General features: G+C 41.9%; 1 pseudogene; it reads left to right on the top strand.

Annotated features, from left to right (window-relative positions):
• Positions 1-3,142: 3,142 nt before the first annotated feature.
• Positions 3,143-3,972, top strand: LOC136556099 (uncharacterized; annotated as a pseudogene).
• The last annotated feature ends 4,793 nt before the right edge of the window (positions 3,973-8,765 follow it).

Below are 8,765 nucleotides of genomic sequence, written 5' to 3'. Positions count from 1 at the left end.
AGAAGAGCAAAAATATGTACTTTGAACATGGCAAATTTTCTTGAACAAATATCCTACAATATGTTTATTTTTATCCTGAAATGTGTGAAAACACTAACTATGGTTCATAAATATGAAGATATGACTCAGACAATCTAGTAGTGTCACATGGAGCCTGGGGTTTTACCACAAAATGAGAGTGACTTATTTAATCCTTTTCCAGTTCAAGGCCAACTTTAGCTATTATCTATGCAGTGTATACAAATATGTGCATGACCTGAAATCCCCAGTAACTATGCCATTTTGTAAAAGAACGGTGGTCAGATTTTCAAGCTCTATTGTAATCTTCCATTATGCTCTTGAGACTAGAATCTAGCACTTTGGGAAAGCTACTTTTAAAATAAATGCCAATTGTTTTATTGGTTTTGAAGTAACACAACTGCTGGCTTTCAGAACAAGTAATGCATAACACCTACTCTAACAGGGCTGAATGACTGCTCTATACTACATCAGGAATGTTTTTGTTCAAGGGCAGTTCAAAAGGATATAAAATTGGCAGAAAAAAATGTACACCTCACTTGCACCTTCTTGCATGTGAAATTGAAAGTGCTCCCTCCCACCCCAAAGGCTGCTAAATGTTCATTGCCATGGGTTGGGAGAAAGTCTGTGAATTCAATTCTGCACCCAAATCTTTTTATGTATTTAATCTAATGGCTTTTTAAAATGAAATTTATAAACAGTACCCAAGATTATTTCTCATCCTTCGAGTGCAGTACCTTAATCAGAGGTATGAGATAATCAAGTTCCTTCTTATTTATATTTAATCTGATCTTATTTGTCTTACATTTGTTGTTGCCAGGGGATCCTACCTCATCAGGACAGATGGACAGAGATCCCATTTGGCTAAAGCTGTCCCCTGGCTGTGGGAGTACTTCCAAGAAGACTAGGTGAATATGTTAAATCTGCCTCATGATCCATCTGTCTCAGTGCTTTCCCCAGCATCTGTCTGTCTGGGTAATGACTCTTTCTTCTATTTAGGTTCAATTTGCTGAAAGTTTGAAGGAACAACCCCAACAGCAACTCCCAGACATTGCTTTTTCTCCTTCCTATCACTGCTTCTTTCCATAATAACTCCAGAAGGAACGGGATGAATCACAACCTCGTGATTCTTAACCTTTCAGTGTGTGGAAGCTTAATGGGATTCACAGCTCTCAAACGACAGCCCTAGGCTCCCAGAATGATGGATTGGTTAAGTATGCATCTAAAAGTTAATCTGCTAAGAGTCAGATTGCCAAAAGGTCACACTTTGAACAGGAGGAAAAATATGTGCCCTAAATGTAGGTCCCTTACCTGGGTTGAGTGCTGCAGTTTCCCACTGCTCAACCCTGAGCCTGGTTCTGCAGTTGAGTGCCTAATGCCTTTTTCTTTTTCAGAAGCTACCAGTGAGTGAACCAAAGCTTTGGAATACAGCAAGTCCCATGTCCCTTTTTACTCAGTAAAAGTTAGCCAGTTAAATTATTCACAGATGATGAAGGAAACCTGTCTTCTTCCCAAAGAAAGTGGAACCATAACTCCCATCTTCCACTCGGAAATGCCCAACTTTAGGAAATCTGTGGATGGAGGTGTTCTAAGTCCTTTGCCTTTGAACTGTGCCAAATTGCACAAGTTTAATTAAATATCCATTAAGAGAGATAAAAACAAATATTAGACTTATATTCAAGTCTATAGCTTTCTGTCTACAACATTCACCTTAAAGGGATAAGTCTTGTTCCCAAATGTATGCAATGTAAATTAGGGAAACTGTCCTTTGAAGTACAGCTTAGCAGTTTAATTTTCTTTATCCTGGGTGAAGGCCTTCACTATTAGCCCAGAAGCTGCTCTCTCTCCATGCCTGACCAAGTTAATGTTACTTTTTTTATTCCCATCCTAAAATAAAAGCTTCAAAAGAAGTTCAGGGAGGTTACCTGCAAATTCCATTTGTCAGAGTGATTTTTCAAAAGCAGTTCATTGGCTTGGAAGCCTCAATTCCACTAGGTTTGCTAATTAGAAACTATTTCTTGAGTGGGTTGAATTGAGAGAGCATTACCATTCCCAGGAATAAAATAGAGTTGACAGTTGCTAGGAGTTCCAGAGGATGTGCCCTCGATGAAATGTTTACGATTAAGCCTCCAGAACATTGTGTGAAGAAGAGATGTGTCACAAGGCATGACACAGCTGGCAGGTGTAGGGGCTGTGTATGAGCTTGTAGCATACAATGGCAACTTGAGTCCAGCCCAAGTTGAGGTGAAGAGAGAGGAATGCTGTGACTCACAGGGATCACATGAACAGGCCTGCCACAAACTCAGTCACTGTGAGCAGTTTGTGGAGTTTTTGCTTACCCCTCCTCTGCTCCAAGGCTTTTCAACAGCACCTTGGATGAGCTGCTGTTACCTGCAGAGGTGCTGGGCACCACGAGAGATGAAATATCCATAGAACATTCTAAAGATCATGGAACCTGCTAAGAAGAGAAAACAACACAGAATGGCCTTCAATATATTAATCCCACAAAATTTGTGAAACATTTGGCAATAGGTGGGTGGCCAGTAGTGTAACTGTCATGCTTTACATTTGTCAGGATTGTCTTGCTGTTGTCTTGCTGTCCATCTGCTACAGCCATCCAATATCTGATTTGGAAGCTCTTTGAGCCAACATTTTTCTGCTTATTTCAGGTAACACAATGATCCACCTCAGGCCCCAAGGTGCTGCCCCAGTAGTGACTCCATCAGACCAAATGTTTCCAAACTAAGGATCAAAATTGATACAGGATTGTTTATCTACTATTAATACTTGTATCTGGAGCTTCTTGAAAACATTTGATCTATAAGGGAGTCAGAAACAGAAAAAAGGTTGATAATCACAGCATTAGATCATCTGGGAAGGCAGTAGATGTTGTTTATTTGGATTTCAGCAAGGCCTTTGGCACTGTCTCCCACAGCACACTCCTAGACAAGCTGGCAGCCCGTGGCTTGGACAGGAGCACTCTTTGCTGGGTTAGGAACTGGCTGTTTGGCCGGGCCCAGAGAGTGGTGGTGAATGGTGCTGCATCCAGCTGGGGCCAGTCACCAGTGGTGTCCTTCAGGGGTGTGTGCTGGGGCCAGTTCTGTTTAATATTTTTGTTGATGACATGGATGAGGGTTTAGAGTATTTCATTAGCAAATTTGCAGATGACACTAAGCTGGGAGCGTGCGTTGATCTGTTAGAGGGACGGAGGGCTTTGCAGAGGGACTTGGAATGGTTAGATGGATGGGCAGAATCTAATGGGATGAAGTTCAGTAAGTCCAAGTGCCTCAATAAGTCCTGCACTTTGGCCACAATAACCCCCTGCAGCATTATAGGCTGGGGACGGTGTGGCTGGACAGTGCTCAGGAGGAAAGGAACCTGGGCGTGCTGGTTGACAGTCGGCTGAACATGAGCCAGCAGTGTGCCCAGGTGGCCAATGGCATCCTGGCCTGTGTCAGGAATAGTGTGGCCAGCAGGAGCAGGGAGGTCATTCTTCCCCTGTACTTGGCACTGGTGAGGCCACACCTTGAGTGCTGTGTCCAGTTCTGGCCCCTCAGTTCAGGAGGGACGTTGAGAGGCTTGAGCGTGTCCAGAGGAGAGCCACGAGGCTGGTGAGGGGCTGGGAACACAAGCTGTATGAAGAACGACTGAGGGAGCTGGGGTTGTTCAGCCTGGAGAAAAGGAGACTCAGAGGTGACCTTATCACTCTCTTCAATTTCCTGAAGGGTGACTGTGGTGAGCTGGGGGTCGGTCTCTTTCTCCAGGCAACAACAGACAGAACAAGAGGACACAGTCTCAAGCTGGACCAAGGGAGATACAGGCTAGAATTAAGGAGGAAGTTTTTCACAGAAAGAGTGGTCAAATACTGGAATCATCTACCCAGGGAGGTGGTGGAGTCACCATCCCTCGATGTGTTTAAAAAGACTGGATGTGGCACTTGGTGCCATGATCTAGTTGAGGTGTTAGAACATGGGTTGGATTCGATGATCTTAAAGGTCTCTTCTAACCTAGAAATTCTGTGATTCTGTGATCTGCTCTGGAGATATATTCTATTGACATTTTCTTTTTCATGCTCATTATCACATCTTTCTTTTCTCTTCAATATTTTATTTTTTAACAACAGAATTTCAGAGTAGTCCAAAAGCTCTCATCTTTCATTGGTTATCAAACAATGCTTATATTAGAAGACATCTACTTTGGTCCCGTTTCCAGCTCCTTTTTCATGTACCCATCTTCAATATTCCTTGAAGCACAAAAAAATCTTCCCTACTGAATTTGTCTTTTTAAAATATTTCTGCTATAGAATCCTTCTGTTAATGCCAATAAAAAACCACTTAGATCTGAGGCACCAACTGCAGTGTCTAGAAAACTGACTCAGAGAAGAATGTGCACTGAAAAAATGTCTTGAATGAATTTATTATACTAACATATGTTAGAACTGCCAGTGCTGCAAAGAAAACTCTCTACATCATCTCCTCTCATTTACAGCACCAAAAAGTATAAAACTTAATTCTAATAAAGTGTAGGGTGTTTGCAGCTGCAAGTGGGGTAGAATAAGATGCATTAAGTAAAATAGATATTAAAAGTGCAAAGTAAGAGGTGGGTACAAAAACGAATTTTTATCATGACAATCCATTAGTGTTTGGCAGCCAGGCAGACAAAAACAGTGACCTGGAACAAATCAAGAAGAATGATGCTTGACTTATGCTTCCTTCTGCAAAGTGTGACCCATATACATAGTTTTTAATTAGAAATGTGTTTTCTTTATGGGACGATGAGCTAATTTCTGTTAATTTTTATAATTCATTAAAGACCCAGGTAAAATTACAAATAAATGGGGAAAGAATGAGCTGACCTTTGGATCATCTACAAAAACAAAAAACCCTATGAAACAGAGAAATCTATCAGCATGTAGCTGTGTGCTGACTAGTTGCATAAGCCACCGTTATCCTCAGACAACCTTGACTAAATCTTGCCATCAATATTTAAAATAAATCTAGCACAAGCCATGTTTTTAAAATCCTAAGCTAGTCTTGTAGAAGACTGATTTTTTTGTCCCATAAACGACCTCTGGAAGAAAAAACACATGCGCGGCACTTTCTTCCACAAGAGGAAAGATGTTCACCACATATAGGACTGGCAAGCAGTGTGCAGGAAAATACATTTACTTAAAAGCACTTTAAGGGAACTTCTGAATGAATGCAGCAGTGCTGTCTAGAGGGATGAGTCCATGGGGCCAGCTCCCTCTCCAATTTTGAGAAGAACTTGCCCCTGTTAATTACTGTGTCTGACACTGGGCACATAAATTACTCTGCTTATGTGTCTCTATTTAGTTGATCTGCTCAAGGGCAATGTCACAGGCAGTAGGACTGAGCACTGCAGGATGTCTTTGGTGGGGTTTAACACTCTTTTGTGCAAAGGCAAACCTCAAAGCTGGCTCCACACTTTCCCACAAGCTCTTACATTGCATTGCTCAGATCAGAAGCCTGAGCAGGGCATCAAATGTGCAACACCACCAGCCTCTCCGTGGCACCTGCTGTGATTGTGCTCACACACACAATCAGCCTGTGCATGAACACACAGTCACTGTGCTCAGAACTGGTCATGACTGAGCAGGAAAGCACCATGTACGTCCAGAACATTTGAAAACCCACCACAGCAACAACAATCATTTATTGATTTATACCTGTGAAGTTGGAAAGGACTCACAGAACCACAGAAAAATTAGGGGTGGAAGGGACCTCTGGAGATCATCCAGTCCAACTCCCCTGCCAAGACACCTAAAGCAGATCCCACAGGATTCTGCAATTGTGTTTGCATCAATAGTTAACATGCAAGTTTCCACATTTCAGTGTCACTGAATTTTGACACTTAAATTTTGACACTTAAATATGGGCTTGTAACTGTTCTTATTTTGGGCTGAAGGGGCTCATGCATTTTTTGCCAAGAATGTGGACACCCAAAAAATCCATTTAAAGTTTCACCAATTTCTGTTCTAAAGTTCTAAAACTTTGAAATATCAACTAGCAGTGTCTTACCAGCAGATGGCTGGTGCAGATAAGTATTATATAGATTGAAACAAGCACATATTGATCTGGACTCATGTTAAAGCAACACCCAGCCACTGGTTAAAGAGAGGCAGCTGAGAGTGAAAAGTGGTTGCTTCTTGAGTGAGATTGACTGCAGAAATATCCTTTAATCATGTAAGACTAAGATGTTTAGGGTTTGGTTGACCTTGGCCCTTATGCACTGCGGTGTCTGAAAAAAAAAGGTTCCTCTAATTATCAGCAAAAATAAAAATACTACCATTTAATCATAATTCCCTTGAAATGGCAACTTTGATTTCATGGTAGTGTTTACAGTTCTAGACTTACTAGTTGTGTCAGAAATACAAGCTCTGGTGAGCAAACCCTCTAAGCTTCACTGGAAAAATCTTTTGAACTCACTGCTTCTTGCTCAAGAGGATGAAAAACAAACTTTAAAGCTGCCAATATTTATGGTTTGGGGAAACCAATTGAAAAAGAGAAAGAGATTTTCTGAGCTCAGAACAAAAATAGCATTAAAAAAAGCTTATTTTGTTTTATCCCTTTGAAAATTCCCTTTTCATTTTAATTAAGCTCTCAGAGGATTCATGATGTTGGAGAGTTTTCAAAGAAACAGAGAACTTGCTTGCCAGGTTTTTTGTCTTTTTTACCCCCTCTGCTAGCTCACACAGCTCTACTTGTTGCAAATATTTATTTGCTCTGAGAAAAGGAGATGAAGCAGAGGAATTGCTGGGAGTGTTCAGGAAACCTAAATAATATTGATAACAACTTCTACATATTATAGAGAGAAAGGTCCATAAGATTTTTCTGTTGTAGAAACACAGATCCAAACTGGAAAAAATTTGCTCAGGTTTAACTTTGTAGTACCTTACAGTTGTAAACCAGGGTCACAGAAGCTTGAATTTTTTCACTAGGAGTAGAAAGAAATAGCTGTTGCAACAACACATTGATTTGCAGTAAATTCTATGTAGTTTTGGCCTCAATTCCACCAACATCAAGTTGGTCATTTCAGATATGTGTTTCCTGAGGGGCTGACAAAGACTTTATCTCTTTCCCAATGCCTCTGGCAGCTACTGTTTTCCCAGCACAGGATCATGACTTTTCTCTCCATTTGGGAATTGGATGCTGAATGCATCCAGAGAGGCTTGGTGTGGCTGCTCAGCAGCTGCAAGGCTGGGACTTCTCCTTGGCTCCATCCAAGAGAGCTGTGTTTGGTGAGCCCTGAGCAGGGCTGCCAGGGCTGACATCTCCTCTGCCCACAGGTCACAGGAGGAGCAGGTCCCACAGCATCACTGGGCATCAAATTACAGACATAAAAGTTCTGAGGCCTGTAAAAGACTGACTTTCATATCAACTTATAAGGCAGAAATTAAATACAAAAATAAACCAGAATGGTTTCTGTTGAAAAAGTCTGTTAAGAACATTGAGTCCAACTGTTAACCTCACACTGACAAATCCAGCACTAAACCATGTCCCTAAGTGCCACAAGTCTTTCACTTACAGCTGGGGATGGCAACTCCACCACTTTCCTGGGAAGTCAGTTCCAGAGCTTTACAAACTTTTTGATGACAAAAGTTTTCCTAATATCCAATCTAAATCTTTAGCCTAACTTGAGGCCATTCCCTCTCATCCTGTCACTTGTTGCCTGGGAGAAGAGACAGGCCCTCACCTGGCTACAGCCTCCTTTCACGGAGTTGTAGGGAACACTAAGATTTCTTCCCAGCCTCCTTTTGTCCTGGCTAAACACCCCCTGCTCCCTCAGCTACTGCTCACAGGACCTGGGCTCCAGACCCTTCCCCAGCTCTGTTGTCTCCTCTGGACAGGCTCCAGCACCTCAATGTCTTTTTTGTCATGAGGGGCCCAAAACTGAACACAGGATTTGAGGTGTGGCCTCACCAGTGCTCAGTACAGGGGGACAATCACTGCCCTGGTCCCACTGTATTTCTATAATCTGTATTTCAGGTTGCCACTGGCCTTCTTGGCCACCTGGGCACACACTGGCTCATGTTCAGCCACCATCAAACAGCACCTGCAGATCCTTTTCTGCTGGGCAGCTTTCCAGCCACTCTGCCCCCAGCCTGTAGCCCTAAGGAGGCTGTGTACCTTGGGAACAGCTGGCCTTGCTGTTCAAGATTGAGGGAAAGAAGGCATGAAGTACTTCAGCCTTTTCTCCATGCTGTTCCCCCTGTATCCAATAAAAAATTGACATTCTCCATCAAAATTCAGTCCTGCAGGATGCTTCAGGTTAAGTAGGTTAAGTATTACTTAAGGTGTACAAATCCTTATTATACAGCTTGAAAATGGATTTGTATGTTATCTGCTAAATGTGTAAACTTCTCTCTTATTTCTTGTGACATTCTGCTGCATTTAACAGGAGTCATATTTGTATATGTAGGAGTAGACTTTGGTCTAATTAGATATTAGAAATGTGGTTTCATTTGACACTTACAAAGGCTCCAGTCATACTCAAATCTCAAAGCACTTTACAAGGGATCAAAATAGAACCATCACCTTCTGCTGAAGGGAGAAAATGACAGGGGAAAGAGATGATGGCCCAAATCACCTGGGCCTTCTGATTTCACTGCACTGGCTGAAAGGACCAGAGTAGCTTCATTCCTGAATTAGGGAAAATCAGTGTGGCATGACTTCATTTATAAAAACCTAGGATAAAAAAATAGCTGCTAGGTTTAGAAACAAGTGTTT

This window comes from Molothrus aeneus, chromosome 4 (genome assembly GCF_037042795.1).
Source record: "Molothrus aeneus isolate 106 chromosome 4, BPBGC_Maene_1.0, whole genome shotgun sequence".
In the NCBI taxonomy this organism is placed as follows: Eukaryota; Metazoa; Chordata; class Aves; order Passeriformes; family Icteridae; genus Molothrus; species Molothrus aeneus.
The sequence above is the reverse complement of the archived record's forward strand: the minus strand, read 5'-3'. Positions and strand labels throughout refer to the sequence as shown.